Here is a 17,722-nt window from a genome sequence, read left to right on the forward strand (position 1 = left end):
TAACTTAACAGTTTTGTTAATTTTTTTAGGATCTTAATGAAGATGCTGTCGATGATGTGGAGGAAAGAAGTACTGAAAGTAGTTTACATACTTCAAAATGTGTGTTTTGCAATAAATTAAAAAATAACTGTATATGTGATAATGTCATCTGTAAAGAATATGATGATTTCAACAGATTTTCTTTTAAAGAAAACTGCTTGCAAATTACGGAAAAAACCGTTACAGAAAAGAATATCATATCTTCTCATCTTCCTATTCACACATATGGTTTTTGTCAGGAGTCTTTCGCTCAGAGATCTACTTTAGAGTCACACTTATCTACTCATGGTGTAAAAAAAATTAACATGTGATTTTTGTCAAAAATCTTTTAGTCAAGCATCTACTTTAAAAACTCACCTCACTATGCATACTGGTGAGAAGAAATTCACTTGTAATTTTTGTAAGAAAGCATTTAGTCAAAATGGTCATTTAAAAAGACATCTCTCTATTCATACCAGTGAGAAGAAATTCACTTGTAATTTTTGTAAAAAAACTTTTAGTCAAAGCTGCCATTTAAAAAGACATCTATCTATTCATACTGCTGAGAAGAAGAAATTCATATGTAATTTTTGTCAAAAATCTTTTAGTTGGAAAGGTAGTTTAAAGACACACCTCTCTATTCACACTGGTGAAAACAAATTCACATGTAATGTTTGTCAAAAAACTTTTACACAAAGCAATATTTTAAAAACACATCTCTCTATTCATACTGGTGAGAAGAAATTCACTTGTAATTTTTGTAAGAAAACTTTTACTCAAAGCAATACTTTAAAAACACATCTCTCTATTCATACTGGTGAGAAGAAATTCACTTGTAATTTTTGTAAGAAAACTTTTACTCAAAGCTGGAACTTAAAAACACATCAGTCTATTCATACTGGTGAGAAGGAATTCACTTGTAAATTTTGTAAACAAACCTTTAGTCAAAGCGGTCAATTAAAAACACATCTCTCTATTCATACCGGTGAAAAAAATTCACTTGTAATTTTTGTAAGAAAACATTTAGGCTTAGGTGTAATTTAAAAAGGCATCTCTCTGTTCATACTGGTGAAAAAAAATTCACTTGTGAAAACATTTAGTCGAACAGGTAATTTAAAATTGCATCTCTGTGTTAATACTGGTGAAAAAATTTCACCTGTAATTTTTGTAAGAAAACATTTAATCAAAGGGGTTGTTTTAAAACACATTTGTTATTTATACTGGTGAAAAGAAATTCTTGTGTAATTTTTATAAAAAACTTCTAGTCAAAGCTGTCATTTAAAAACACATCTCTCTATTCGTACTGGTTTTTTTTTGTACATTATATACACTATTCAAAACTAATTACTTTATAAATAAAATCATTTGGAATCATTATGTATGTACAATTCTATTAATAAAGTTTTTTAATAACTTATGTACTGTGATTCAAATTTCCATTATATCAGTTTGTCTAAAAAGTATCGATCCTTTGGAGGCCAAACTTGAGAACACACATTTATTGTTATTGAAAATAACATTTTGAGACTACTGCATCATTTTTTTTTATAACCTGCCATTTTTCCATGAACACCATATACCCTATGCTATAGAACTTTTATGGTTTCTATTCTTAAAATTGTGACACATGGTTTTCACAGGCGTTTTTTGAAACTAATTTAATATCATTCAGGGAGTTGTTGCAGAGACTAAAACAAATGATATGCTGATGGTGGTAGGTCTCGACTATATGGTGGATGCATCAAAACCTCCCAGTCAAGTTCTCTCGATTGCCGACAGGTCGTTAAAGATGTACGTAGTCTGGTGGTTATCAGCATGGTGTATGACATCCTTTCTGTTGACCAATTCAGGCCATTTCTTTTGAATTACTAGTTGCAATCGCACTAAATTCAACAGTAGTTCTGAGTTTATCGTACTGCCTGGTGACAGCAGCTTGTGATGCTCTATGCCCTTCCAATTTTACAGAATGCACAGCATAATCTTCCTCTCCAGTGAAGGCTATGTCACAGACTATGGAGTTTTTCCTCGCTTCGGTCACAATCTTTTTTGCACATTTTTGTCTTAGGTTATCCGCTTTTCATCACTGATGATCATCCAGCTTCAGAAATGGCTAAATTTTGTTAGGTTTCAGTAGATTCGCAGATAGAAATTTGATAAATTTTCTCAGTCATGTGGCACCCAAGCTTCGAGTTTCTTTTTGTTGCCAGCTTTCTCCGATTGGTTTAACAATGTTTGGTGATGGGTGTTAGGTCGTTGGGAATTTTATGAAGGCTTACATGCATAGACTTATGCCAGATTATCATTCACTTTTTCTGTGGTTGGTCATCCACTGCAAGGAACATCTTGGACATCAAAATTTCCAGAACAAAAGCAGAACAATCTTTTGGCGGTTGCTTTTGATAATGTACCTTGCCTATAAACAACAGAAGTTTCTTCATGGGCCTGCAGAGCATTTGCATCTTTAGCTAATAAAAATTGTAAAATGTTCATCAGTTTTGCAGAAAGTCCATTCATCTTCACAGCGCAATACCTTACGTCCGCGTACAAGAATTCCAACATTTTTTGTACATCTACTAGCTTCAACTGCCAGCTCTCAAATGATATTCGACCTAACCCAGTGGGATTCATATACCCTGAGATTTAGGACACTAACTGTTTGGAGTGCAAAATGTTCAGTAGTTTTTAGACTACCTATTATTAATCCATAACAAACTAAAACTACAAGTTTAAGACATTGTTACAAAGATCTTCATTAAAAGTATATTAAAAGTAATTAAGAAATAATATTAAAAACTGTATGCACATATATCTATAAATATAAAATAACATGTTGTGAATCATTAAATAATAAACATCCAAAAATCACTAACGAAGATTAATTGATGGAAATTTATATGCACGTTTTTCTAACAGTGTAACTGAACACTAAGAAAGAATTCTTTGAAATTCTGAGTTTAGAGGTTCAACTTGAGTAACACAATGAAATTTACTATTTTTTTAATTTGTCTGTAACAAATCTACTTGATTTTTATGTGTGTAATCTTCATGTGAATATCAAAAGTGCTGACGGTGTACAACACGGCGACTCAACAAATACAGTCACTGTCACTCTTTTTGATGTGATTGGCTGCACCAGCCTCTGGTTACTGACTAAAAAACATAAAATTAAAAAAAGTTGACCATGATGGGAAACGCAGGTAACCGTGATACACCGGCGAAGATGCGATGGGGATGTCACCCAGTAACAGTGGATGATAGTAATTGTATATGTAATGAAAAAAATACCAATCCTGACTGGGATTCGAAACTAGAACCTTCCCAATGAATTTCAGAGATGATACCACTCCGCTACAGAGATCAATTTTGTTATAAAAATAACAACAATACTAGTAATAATGATAGTATGAATATAGTTATAAACATTTCATGTCTGAAGCATAAACTAACCAGAACAACAGATAAAATTAAAGATTGTACAGATAATTTATAAGCTTAATATTGTAATTTATTTGTTTCATATACATTTGAAATCATTCAACAGTTAATCTTATTTAATTATGTTTCAAAAACGTTTTCTATATCGGCTTGGAAATAAATATTGGTTTATTGTTTAGTCCGTTAGATGTGTACATCGTGTAACAGAATTGAATTGTTTAAATCTATCAAAATTTTAAACAAGAGACCCCAACATGTGCAACTATAATTTTTCTTGTCACATTCGAATAAAAGTTTTAAAAAAAATAATTTTTAATCTAATTAAATTAAAATTTTGAAACGTCAAATTTAAAAAAAAATCTTTACAAATAATTCTGTTCTAAGTCTAAATGAACTAGTTGAATCCTAATACATAAAGATTTACAATAAAAAACCGGATACCTATCTTTGACACAAACTTTCCCTTTTAATATATCACTATACTTTCCCTTTCAATATAGCTATTCTAGCCATATTCACCAGAAAAGTAATGTTTATTTATAAAATAAAGATAAGTTAAAAACATTTAATAAGACTGTTCTTAAAAACTTGGTCAGTGCACATCTTCGCTTAATTTAATTCAACTTTGATAGCTAAGGTATTTTCTAATATGGTGTTTGATCTTAATCAAACCCCTGTAAAGAGGTGGGGTAAAAACTTTTCTTTTTTGTTCTTTCTTGGTTAAAATTCTCAACCTTGAATTTTATTACATCAATATAACAGTTTTATTATATCAATATATTCTAAAATACTGGCAGGGCAGTGGGTACTATATATTTTATCAAAGAAAATTTATGTTTGGGTGTGGTTCATAATACAAAAACTTGTATTTATTTCTATCTATAATTCTAACTATTAAAATAGAAATTAATTTTGAGTTAAATGAATGTTTATAAAGTTCATATTGCATACAAAAAAAAATATAAAAAATATCAATCTAAAAGTAAATGTGATATCTGACATTGCATTTCGTTGGCCAGTGCCTCGTAATTAGTTCAGTTTGATGATATTCCTTCCGTTTGTAAACAATCAACAGGATGGTCATCAGCAAGTCGAGATCTACATTTTGATATTATAATATCATTACAAAAGTTCTTATCTGATACGTAGGAGTTTAGCATAATATCATTATGAAGATCCAAGTTTCTAGCCCTAGTTCTTACTTGAATATACACACATTTCTATTATACTCTACGAGTAATAGGATTGATTAAAAAAAACCAGCTTGTTAAAATCTTTTTTCAAATTGTTCAAGTATTTGAAGAACTTTATGACCAGTTAAATTCACTATCACCTACCAATTTCTTTATATTTTGGAAACGCACAAAATATCCCATCCTCGATTGATACTCATAGAATCCAGTTTTACTTTTAATGAGTTTACAGAGTCTATCGTTTTAGCGATATGTTTTTGTCTTTTTCCTGTGACTCCGAGTTTAAAGGATTCAATTTTTACATGATGTCTGTGAGAGAGTAAAAAATCCACCGGCCAGCAACAATCATTTAGTCCATAGAAATGATCATTTTTGGCATTCAAATATTTTTTTGTGTTGTCTATCAAGCTTAAAAATCATAGAATGCAGTGATAACGAGTACTGTTATCGCTACCCCCACTTATCAAGTTTCTTTATTTCTCTACACTACTTTTTCATCTTGATCTCTTCTAGACCTTTACATGAAAGATAAGTTTTTCTAAAGTATCGTAAGATAAGGGAAGGTGTCTGGATGGCTGCATTTGAACACAGAATCCAATCGCTATCAGGTCAAATCCGATGATAATTTTGAATTAGATTTCTTTTTACTAAGTTCATTGCAGTGAGCACAAAGAAGTTGGTCAACTGGTGTCATTGTGTCCGCAGGGGTAGGGTTGGGAACCCTGGTTATAGTCATATGCCATCTCTGTGTGAGCCTGACAACTTTTCAAACGATCCATTGTAATAATAAATTGTATTATATAAATTAATAAAAATGTGTTATAGGTTATATTTAATTCTCAACTCAAATTTTGGCTATATTAATTAAGAAGATTGTTATTTTTTCAGTATAATAAAGCAAATGATTTATTTTAAAAATAAAAATATATATTTTAATTAACTAATAAAATACGAAAATTTCTATCTTTATTGGGATGTGATATTAGTTATCCATACAGTGTAAAAAGAGCCGTATTATATACACTATGTTTCTAAAATGGTGAGCTGGCTATACTTTTTCAGATTCTACTTGTAAAACTAAACAAAAGATACCGATACCCTTAGGAAAAATGGCAATTTCTCCTTCATTCTCCCCCTGTTAGCCATTTTTTTATTTTTATGTAAAAATTTATATCTCAAGTTCGAATAGATGAATCGCATTAATATTTGGTAAGCGTCTTGGTAATAAAGCTTTAAAATTAGCAATTACCTTCACAAATTACAAAATGGTGGCCATGTTTAGTTTTCAATCCGTTATATCTCCATAAATATTAGTTTTATCAAAATTTATGTTTTGCTAAAATATTAAACTTTTTATTTTGAACAAAATGCTATTTAATTTTTTTAAATCTGTTCACAAATAGCTGAGTTATGGCTGAAAATTTTTGATGTAATTTTTTGTCTATTTTCATGTCCATCACTTTACGTTTGATTCGATTAAATATTAATTGTTTTTATTTATTGTTAATTCTAATGAGTTTACAGAGCCTATCGTTTTAGCGATATGTTTTTGTCTTTTTCTTGTGACAAAAATACTATCAGATTAAGTAATAATTTTCTAATAATTATGACACTAAATCAGTAATGATAATTAACAAAAAATTAAAAGAAGTTTGAGATTTCTGGTGTGTCGTATAAATAAAAGTTAATAGTAATTAAACTACTTCGTTTAGTGATCTCCTGTATACTCGTTACAAATAATAATTTCAACCTTACGGTGTAGAATAATCAGTTTTTATTATTGGATTATTTGATAAACAATATTTAAAGTGTATTCAAGGGACTTTTACTCTAACCTAATGTTTCAGGTAAGATTGTTGAATTAATGATTGTATAAATATTTGATGTTAGTAAAAACTAATACTTTAGCAATTGTGTAACTGTCCAGTTTATTAAAGAATTGAAGGATCGTATCTCACTTTCAAATAAAATAAGTTTAAATGAAGTGCAGCAAAAATGTGTATATGTAATTTAATCGACATACAAGGAAGTCATGTGGTGTCCACATCAGATTTTTTTTGTATAGTGGAATAATGAAACGCCAACAAAGAAAATGTTTTGTTATTCGTATTCCTGCTTACTTTGTATATCTTGCTTCTCTTTGATTTGGAGTTTTTATAAAACTCCAGATCCAAGTAAGCAAAGATATATACATCAATACTCTTGTTATTTTACTTGCTCGGTTAACAGTTCTTTTTTTTTTTGATTTATCGAAAATTTGTTCTCTTGGAGATCCAGCAAATCATTTGAGTACAATATTTGACTTTACATCATCATAAAACTTTGTCTTATGCTCTACAAAAATTAGTTTCTTTAGTTTTATTTTAATTTTTTTATTATGTTTGCTGCATCCATTTTTTTATTATTTTTACACTTTTATTAGCATCTATTTTTTATTTAAACCTAAATACGGTCTTATTTGGTCGAAAAATTTCTTTTAAATGAATGATTTCATTTATTAAAAACAGTAATATTATTATTTCTTAATGGATTGCTTATGTTTTCTGTATTTCTTGTATCAGCGCGTCCGTAAACTACGCAAGCTCGCATCTGAGTTATCACCGTGTTCGCCCGCCGATATTAAATTAGGCAGGTATGTGGTAACACTATAAAAAATGACAGCATTCTCTAAATTAGCGTAAAAACACCTGTGTTAGAAACAAAATAATCCTCTCGCGTACAAAAGGTTCTGATTAGGTGAAAGCGTCAGTTGTACTTATAAAATCAACATATGTTGACTGCAGAAAACAAAATCATTGTTTATGCAAACAGAAAGTCAAAGATCTTCCCTTCCCTTCCTTTTATCGTGAATTCTTCTCTTCAATGACTAATTTATCAAACGTATTATATAACGCTTCCTTTTATCAGCTTTTATAATATTAATTCTAATTTTTACTTATTTTCATTAATAAGCGATTGTTTGAGATCGTTCATCAGGAGATTCCAAAAACCGGCTATTAGTTACAAATTTATATAAATGAAGGTAATTCTATAATTTGTAATTTATAATTCTAGAGTGTTTAGGAATAGGTGAAATGAATTCTTTATTCATTTTTTTTTAAATTATTTTTATATAATTTCCTGATGTTGAGATCGAACTCGTTTTCAACAAATATTAAGTATTGATTATTGGCATATCCTATGTGATTCTTTTCGATTTTCTTTTGTTGCTCTCGACAGATTAAACTTAATCCCATATTGTCTTCGTCCGGTACCCGCATTCTTTAGTAGCACCTTTTCGGAGAAGTACAATTAACAGCATACCAACCCCGTAGCGGAATACACCCGCCTTGTGACGCTTCCGGTCGTCATCCCTCCCCCCTTTCGTAACCCTGACCTTCCAGCAATTATTATACCTAATTTAGTTTGTCGAATAACTGGAAAACTTTCCCCTTTCTTGATTTGACCCTTTTTAATTAAATGTAAGTATAATTCTGATCCAACTAACACGTCTACGTTACCGGGTGTAATAAAATTACTATCCGCAAGCTCACAAACTTCGATTCCACGTGTTTGTATTTATACATGCAGTGGGCATCAAACTTGTAACACGCGGTAGAATAAAATATTTAATAGAAGTAATAATATTTAATAATGCTCATAGTTGGGAGTACAAGTTAATATTTACGCTATATTTTTTCGTTGCGGAAATGTTATTTATTCCGGAGATCGGTCTTCTCGCATAGTCTTAAGCGCTGCACCATGTTTTCGGTAGTAAAATTGGTCTGAGAGACGGCATGAAGTAACACACGGAAGGATTGCAATCCATTGTCCGAATATTTAACCCTAACGACGACCGTAGCAAGTAAAATCGGAGTTACACTTTGAATTTTTAGATTATAATAATTGCTACCTGCATTTGTATTAAAATTAAGAACGTCGTCTTGAACAGTGCATCTGTTGTCAATTTCATTTTTGCCCTTTGATCTATTTTCCGTAGAGTTACGATTACACTCGATTTCAAATTATCGCTTATCAAGTAAATTTGAATGGTGTTTTTGCTTACAATATTTACAACAATGCGAATTATAACAATCCTTAACATTGTGAATGCTATTAAAGCATAGTTGTGCCTTTTTCATTACCGCCAGTAGGCAACTTAAGAAAATTTACACATCTATACAGTAGGTGAGATTGTTTGCAATACGGGCAATGAAAATTAATTGTAATAATATAAGCATGCACCTGATAAGAATTATTTTTATCCCGCCTGGATTGATTTTTCAAAGAAGGTGAAGTATTTCTGTCGTGAATTTCTTTGAAATACTGGGGGCAGAGCTTTCTAACATTTGTCTTCATTTTTCAAGAAAAACAATAAATTCATCGATAGATGGAAACGAATCTGCTGTCAAAATTTATTCTCAAGATCGTGCAGCCGATTGATCTAAGCGTTGTGCAAATAATTTAATTAATATTAATTCTGCGTAGTTCAAATCGATTTTTAATGCCTTTATGGCATTTATATTACTAGAAATTGTATCGATAAAATTAGCCAAGTCGGTGGCAGATTCTTTGGGAACACTCTGTATATCCAATATTTCGCGAGCATGTTTAGATATTACGTAACAGTTGTTCACGCTTCAAGTAAGCTCCATGCAACCATATAATTGTCGGCTGTAAGTGACAGAACTGCCGAGCAGAATCCGTCAAGGATGATGCTAAGTAATGAAATTTTTGGACTAATGTTAACTTATTGTTATTAACAATTGCGCGGAAAACCCGAATAAAGGCTAACTTAATTCTCATAAGAACCATTAAATTTCGTAGTTCAGTTTGAGGAAGAGTGATCGATTAATCCTTTTTTGTACAAATATTACTAATTTTAAGCGAATTAGACGCTTTTGAGGGTAATGACCCTTCACAGTTAGAATTTTTTTTTTTTTTTGTATTTTCGTATGAAGATTATAGGATATGTCTTCCGTTTCTTCCCTTTCTGCGTCTTAATTTTCAGCATTATATTCTAAAAATGTTTGGACCTTATCGTATTTATGCCAGGTTGAGATTAAACGATCGAATTTGATTTCTAACAGTTCAACTTCTTGATCTTCCGTACTAAACGATTCCGTTAACTTTTTAATTCGCGTTATGAAACCCAAGTGTATCCCTTTGAAGATTTGTTTGTTTTATTTGAGCTTGAAGCACATTTGCCTTCATTAGCTCCCTCATTCGTATCAGACATTTTGTGTAATTATAAAAATAACAAAATTAATTAAGATTAGATATTTTCGTAAAGGAAGCGTTTCAAAGAACATAACATGAAGGAAGGAAATACTATTTAGGTTTTAGTATTAGGCTTATATTACGAAATGATAATCTGGGCATAAGGATGCAAGTCAATAACTGGATAATGAAGGCCAAAATATTGACAGAGATAAACAGGCATTAACAGTATAAGTATTATTGCTTTAGATAAACAGTTAGCATACCACATTGGTATCTAAGACGTCTAGCGATGATGAAAATATATATTTTACTTACGAATTGCAGTCAGCAAACAGCCAATTAATTGTTTGCATACTAATTATCACAAAGGCGACACCAGCACATTTTCACGTTTACACATTACAGTTTTGTTGTTATGACTAAGTAGAATCGTGTACGTTTTGACTCTGACGCTTAAACATGATGCTTAAACACACCGGATTTAGATGAACAGAGGCCCTAGACTATTCCACTTACGAGACCCTTCCACCTCCCGCTTTTGGTTTTGTAAGTCACGTGACTGATAATAATAAAATACGTCATATTGACATATATGTCAATATGTTAAATGCGATTAGTATAATTTATAGCACCGATACACAAAAAGAAATGTTAATGTTTCTCTAAGTGTGATACCACTTTTTGAATTGCTTTTTTGCGTACATTACAGATCTTTAAATACAATTTTTATATCACCCTTAGTTTTAAATAAATTACGCTTCAAAAAAATTAAGGGAAAATGTAGTTAAAATTGTAAAATTTATAATTTTGCAATATTTGTTCACTAAACCAAATTATTTTCATCAATAAAGTACTGAGAAAGTTCTTTTTGTCGACTTCGAAAGCCTGAAATTTTTGTATTTTTTTTTTTAAAGTAAATTCCAACTTTACAGTCTTGATACTAAGAATTCAGCTTGATGTTTTTGATAAATTTAAATCCCTAGCCAAGTCATTTAATTCACCTTGTGATATAAGATGTAGCTTATTGGAAGCTAATTTAAAATCAAATTCATTGTCTTCTTCAGTACTGCCTGATTCCTCATCGCTGCTTTCGAAACATACATTCAGGACTGGAATAATTTCACTGTGAGGTACAGACCTGATTGCAGATTGCAATGAAGGATATTTTATAGTATGTTTAGATTATTTTTTTAAATTCCAGACACACTTGTTAAACAAAAGTAACAATCGGTTACATGATCCTTTAATTCACGCCAAACCACAGGTACATCAAATGGCAAAACCTTCGGTGTACCTTTCAATCACCCTCTTAAATATACAGAACAATTACTGCATACTATATGAGGAGTCTTGTCTTGATCAATGTTTTTTCTATTTGATTTTACGGTAAACTCACCACATACATAACAAACGGCATTCACATCGTTTACACAATTTCGAGGCATTATGACACCGCACTGTTAACAAACTTAAGACGGCAATAATACTGAACAAAATTAATTCGTTCCTAAATCCAGTGCTTAATACAAACAACACAGCTATGTTTTCAGCAAAGATATGATTAATCTTGTCCATGAAGGTTCGCTCTTCAGTATTAGATATGATGCCATAATATGTGACTACTATGATTTAAATCTTTGTCTAGTATTGTTTATTTATAGTTTACAAATTATGTTAACAAAGTTAAACGATAAAAAATGAGCTAACAAAATACAATATAGGAGCTTAAAATGATATCTATACGTTGAAAAATGAAAAAATCCTTTAATTAAAATTAAAAAAATGTTTCAAAAATGTGGGGTGATAGAAAGATTCTGAGATCATATCCATTTTCAGCATAAAAAAAAAAAAAACAGTTCATGTATCGCATGTCAGGAAACAAAAATTATGTTTATCAGTGTTATTATTCTCTGTAATAAAGTTTCACAGTGGATGAAACGAATTTATTCGATGTATTCAATGATTTTACTTCTTTCTATGTTATCTTATATTTAATTCTTGGAACGTCATTATGAAAATGCATAAAAGTTGGTATCTTCTTGCCATACTTAATGCTTTTATTACTTCTTTGCTTTAAAAAGAAATCGGTTATAAATAATATTTAGCTTACTGTTACCATATTAACGTAAGCATTGTTGTACCTTACATTTAAGTACGGATTTACTGCCATTTCGCAAACCTCTCCTAAGTTATAACCACAATTTTCATTTTTTAAATTAAACAAAAAAAAATTATAAGGTAAAATTAATTATTGAAATAAAGTAGTTAATACTTAATAATAAAACAATTTTTGATATGACCAACCCTTACGGCAACTGATGACCAAAATATTCCTGGAATAAGATAACGTTTTTTAGAAAATTACTATAAAAAATAAAAAAACTAGCGTCAAAATGTTATTTTTTCAGTTTGATGTATATTTTTTAATCTCCATTAAAAAAAACTTGTAAAGAATTTAATTATGAGAAAATCTGTGTAAATAACGTCGACCGAACATAAAAATCAATTCAGGAAATTTTATTTTTATTTATTTAAACAAAACAGATCGAAACTTGGCAAACAAACTATGAATTTTATATTATTAAATTAAAATAAGATTTATTTTCAATATTGCACAATATTAAGAAACAAAATCAATTTTGCCGAACTCCGTAGCTGAATACGCCTCGGCATTTCGTGCAGGTCCCGTATTCGAATCCCGTTCAAGCCTGGTATTTTTTCATAATCAATTTGCGTATTTTGGGCTAATCACCAATAGCTATTGATACACGCTCATTCAAATAATAATAATAAAATCACTTTTTTTAAATATATAAATTGAAACAAAAAATTAAGTTTCAAATGTCTTTGTTTCCGGATAAATCCAAACTCCCAAAACAATAAAATTGTTAAGGTTTCAGCGAGAGTTTGCCGTCAATTGAAAACATCGAAAATCAAAATTCAACAATTCACATTTTCAAATTAAAAAACGTGAAATTACAAAGATTATCACATATTTATCGGAAAACCCTATATTCACTAAGAACATTATTTCTGCGATGATATGTAGCTTTATTTCATAAAAATGATTATTTTAAACAGTTTAAAAAATTTTGAAATGTCGATTTGGGAATTGGTCAGGCGATCGCCGCCCCATAACCGCGATCGCGAATAGGTATCATAAAAAATTGTAAGTTCCCTATTCCCTTTCCTTTCAAGAAAGAAGAAGAGGGAACGAGCCCAGCAGACAGCAGCCCAGCGGCCACTGACTGAACAGTAGAACGAAGAAAGAAGAAACCTGCACTTTTCCCCGTTCAGCCCTTCGGGGCCACGGGAATTTCAAGGCTAATGGCATGTAACTTCGGTTACTGCAAATTCTCGGAAAGTGCAGGCCAAAGAAGAACGAAGAGGTCATCGGAAGGAGAAGAAGATGAAGAAGATAGAATACCGTCTAAGCGACCCAGCGTCCCGGACGGGAGTCCAGGAGTACATAACTTACAATTAAATCAAATTAAATCAGCAATTGCGACTTCCTCCGGAGAAGGGGGCGCATTGCTCCCTCCAAATAACCAATGCCCCTTTGTGGCGTGTTCCTGCTAGCCAATAAAGCGTTAGCACCGAAAGGACTTCAGTGGACGGACTGAAGGGGAATCACGTCGGGAGCACGGGTTTTTAAAAAGCCTAGCCTCCTGCGGACCGACCCAGAATCGGGTGTGATAACGCTGGATATGAACGGACACGGAACGCTATACAAAATCCTTCCGTAAAACTAAAAGAAACCATTAAAAATCATACCCGACGTTAAAATAAACCCATAAACACGCCCGAATAATAGATAGATACAGCAGCAAGGGACATTGTCCAGGCTCTGCGTTCTCGAAGGGAGAAATGAAACTCCCGCCATCTTTGCGTTCAGTTCCGCGGAATTGGTCAGAGTAAATAAGTCTTCGGTATTTCCGCCGTCGGACAAACTCTCGCCGGCGTCATTCTACTGAACGACTTGATATATCTTTAAAACCAAGAAATATCTCGGTCAAATAAATTTGGAATACTGAATTTTTCTGCCACGTTTTGGTCAATGTTGTTTAACTAAATAAAAATAAAAAAATTACAAAAATATATTTGATTACATATAAAAAATTATTTGTTAAAAAAGCTTTTATTTAACTAATATTAATATTAACATTAATAAAAAAAGGAAACAAATTAAAAAAATCCTTTAAAAAGTAAAAAAATAAGAATTAAATCAAATTGAGAATTTTAAACAAAAAAATATATTAACAAATATAAAAATTCACTGAGAAGTAAAATATTAGATACAGTTTTAGAATCCATTTTATTCAATTTTTCAGAATAAAGCAATCAAATTTATTCTTTAATTTATGTTTCTACGGTTTTATTTTATCTGGAACAGAAATTAAAGTGAGTTATTTTTTAAATGTATAACTAACTGGAAGACGAAGCGTTAACGGCGAAAATTTTGTGTTGGTAATTTATAAAGTAATTTTCACAGTTTAATCCATAGATCATGATTATTTCAAACGGTTTAACAACTTATATCGCATAATTTTATCGCGTAGGTTTTGTTGTACTGAAATTTAAAAAAAGTTCTAATCCATAAGGTTTTACGCACCTAGCGAGCGAAGGAGTGGGCGTATTTTAATTTTCTTTTCTCCAAAATTTATTAATTTTTCGGGTTGTCAATTAATGTAATTAAATGTTGCCATTGCCATTTAAGATTTTTGAGTTGGGGTAGGTTCCACCCCTTTGAAAATTATTTTAAAAAGGTTCCTCCCGACAATGGTATACATGCCTGCAAACAGAAATACGATGGGACTGATATCTGTTGAATAATAAATGTGGTAACTTATCAAATGATCACCCGGTATATATATATATATATATATATATACACATACAGAGTGTTTCTAAAATGGTGGGCTTGCTATAATTTTTCGGATTCTACTTGTAAAACTAAACAAAAAATATCCTTTGGAATAATGGCAATTTCTCCTTTGTTCTCCCAATGTCCGCCATTTTGTTATTTTTAGATAAAAGATGTTTATCTCAAGTTCGGATAAACGAATCACATTAATATTTGGTTAGCGTCTTGGTAATGAACTTTTAAAAGTACAAAAAAAAAAGTGGAATTAAATACCTTCGCAAATTGCAAAATGTCGTTCATTTTTATTTTTCAATCCGTTATATCTCTGTAAATATTAGTTTTATGAAAATTTATGCTATTTGCTAAAATATTAAGTCTTTTATTTTGAACAAAATCACATTTCATGTTTTAAAATCGGTTAACAAATAGCCAAATTATGGCAGAAAATTGATGTTGTAATTTTGTGTCTGTTTTCATGTCCTCCACTTTACGTTCAATTCGATTAAATATTAATTGTTTTTATTTATTATTAATTCTAGTATTGTAAATTATTATCAAATTAAGTAATAATTTTTTCACAATAATATTTAATATTAAATAATAATAATAAAACAGTTGATATTAATTTTTCACTTTTGAATAATTTTACACAGCGACTATTCTGTTGATCATGTTAACGATGTAAATGTGAAGCTTCCTTCAACAGGAATAGTGTCCAAAACTATCACAATTAGCGTATCTGGAGAGACATGAATCCTCACGGTACCTTCCAAAGTAGCCATCAACAAAGATTTTACCTGAACATATGGGCAGGTATTTCTAATAACTATCTTTTGAGTCCTGTCATTCTACCGATTCGTTTAAATGGAGAAAATTATCTTGCTCATTTAACTGAAAATCGTCCACAAATCTTTTGGAAGACCTACCTCTACAATTAAGACGAACTATCTAGTTTCACCACGATGGACCTCCAACAAATTTCAGTCAGTCGATATCAGATTTCCTGCATGTAACTTTCCATGAAAAATGCGAGGCCGCGGCGGGCCAGTGCCCTGGCCTGCCTGATCACTTAACTTAAACCCTCCTGACTACCTGTGGGGCCATTTGAAAAATATTATTGTTTATTCGATTCAACATTAAGGATTTTCATCAAAGAATCCGAAATGAATTTCAAGAAATTACGAATACTACCGGAATTTTTGAACGGTTAAACAAACTCTCAGAAAAAGACTGGAGACTTGTCAATTTGTAATGGTGGAAACTGAAGATTTCTGATAATTTTTAACAATTGTTAACTGTTTAATTGCACCTAATGTTCTACAATAATTAACGTAAGATTATTCCAGGTAGTTGTTTTATTTTTTAATTATTAGGTCTATTATTGTGAAAAAATTATTACTTAATTTGATAATAATTTACAATACCAGAATTAATAATAAATTAAAACAATTAATATTTAATCGAATTGAACGTAAAGTGGAGGACATGAAAACAGACACAAAATTACAACATCAATTTTCTGCCATAATTTGGCTATTTGTTAACCGATTTTAAAACATGAAATGTGATTTTGTTCAAAATAAAAGACTTAATATTTTAGCAAATAGCATAAATTTTCATAAAACTAATATTTACAGAGATATAACGGATTGAAAAATAAAAATGAACGACATTTTGCAATTTGCGAAGGTATTTAATTCCACTTTTTTTTTTTGTACTTTTAAAAGTTCATTACCAAGACGCTAACCAAATATTAATGTGATTCGTTTATCCGAACTTGAGATTAAAAATTTTTATCTAAAAATAACAAAATGGCGGACATTGGGAGAACGAAGGAGAAATTGCCATTTTTCCAAAGGATATTTTTTGTTTAGCTTTACAAGTACAAACCGAAAAAGTATAGCCAGCCCACCATTTTAGAAACACTCTGTATTAATATATATATATATATATACTTACAAAATGTATCTCAGTATTATTATCATTTTACATAACGGTGTCAAAAGTTATGCTTATAGAATAGAATAGAATAATACGGAGTTAAAAATTTTACTAATATTAATTTCTTTTATAAATCTAACGTAACTTATTTTAGTAAATTTAATTTAATTTTTAAATACATATTTATTTTTTAATTTTTAATAATTTTTTGTTTAAAAGTCAGTTTCAGTTAAAAAAATCATATTTCTTTCTTTTCTACTGTAGCTCTTTAAATTTTTTAAAAATATTTCTGTTATATTCTTTTATGTTCAAATGTCTCTTTAAACATTTAATTTTTAAATGGTTTTTATTCACTTTTTAAGATAATATTTTACGTAAAATTAAATATTTAAATGTCTTTTTAAGCATATTATATTATTATAGTTGTATTATGTAAAAGAAAATAATCTAATCGGATGAAATTTTGCATGTAGGGGTTTTTATAAATGTTCTCGTTTCAGAAGAAACTAACAAAAAAAAAATAAAATTTCAAGATAGAAAAATTCCAAAAGAATTTGTACGCATCCTTCTGAATTATTCTACAGTAGCCTGTTTTTATTTTTTTTATTTTTATTGATATCTCCAGACTAGATGAATCGATTAGGATGAAATTTTGCACCATTTTTTTATATGTGACATTGATAGCATTTAATTTTTACGTCAATCGGTCAAAAGAATAGAGATTTTTTACATAAGTTTTGTGTCCGTAAGGTAGCTAAGATATTTTATGATGGTAACTTGTCTTGTTCAAACCCCCAAAAATAGGAGGGGGGTTAACTAGAATTAGTCTTAGATTCTTATATTCTTCTGTTTTTCCTGTTTAGCCTCCGGTAATTACCTTTCAGATAATACTTCAGAGGATGAGTGAGGATAATATGTATGACTGTAAATGAAGTGTAGTCTTGTACAGTCTCAGTTCGACCATTCCTGAGATGTGTAGTTAATTGAAACCCAACCCCCAAAGAACACCGATATCCACGATCTAGTATTCAAATCCGTATAAGAATAAATAACTTTATTAGGACTTGAA

Source organism: Lycorma delicatula, chromosome 12 (assembly GCF_047948215.1).
Source record: "Lycorma delicatula isolate Av1 chromosome 12, ASM4794821v1, whole genome shotgun sequence".
NCBI lineage: Eukaryota > Metazoa > Arthropoda > Insecta > Hemiptera > Fulgoridae > Lycorma > Lycorma delicatula.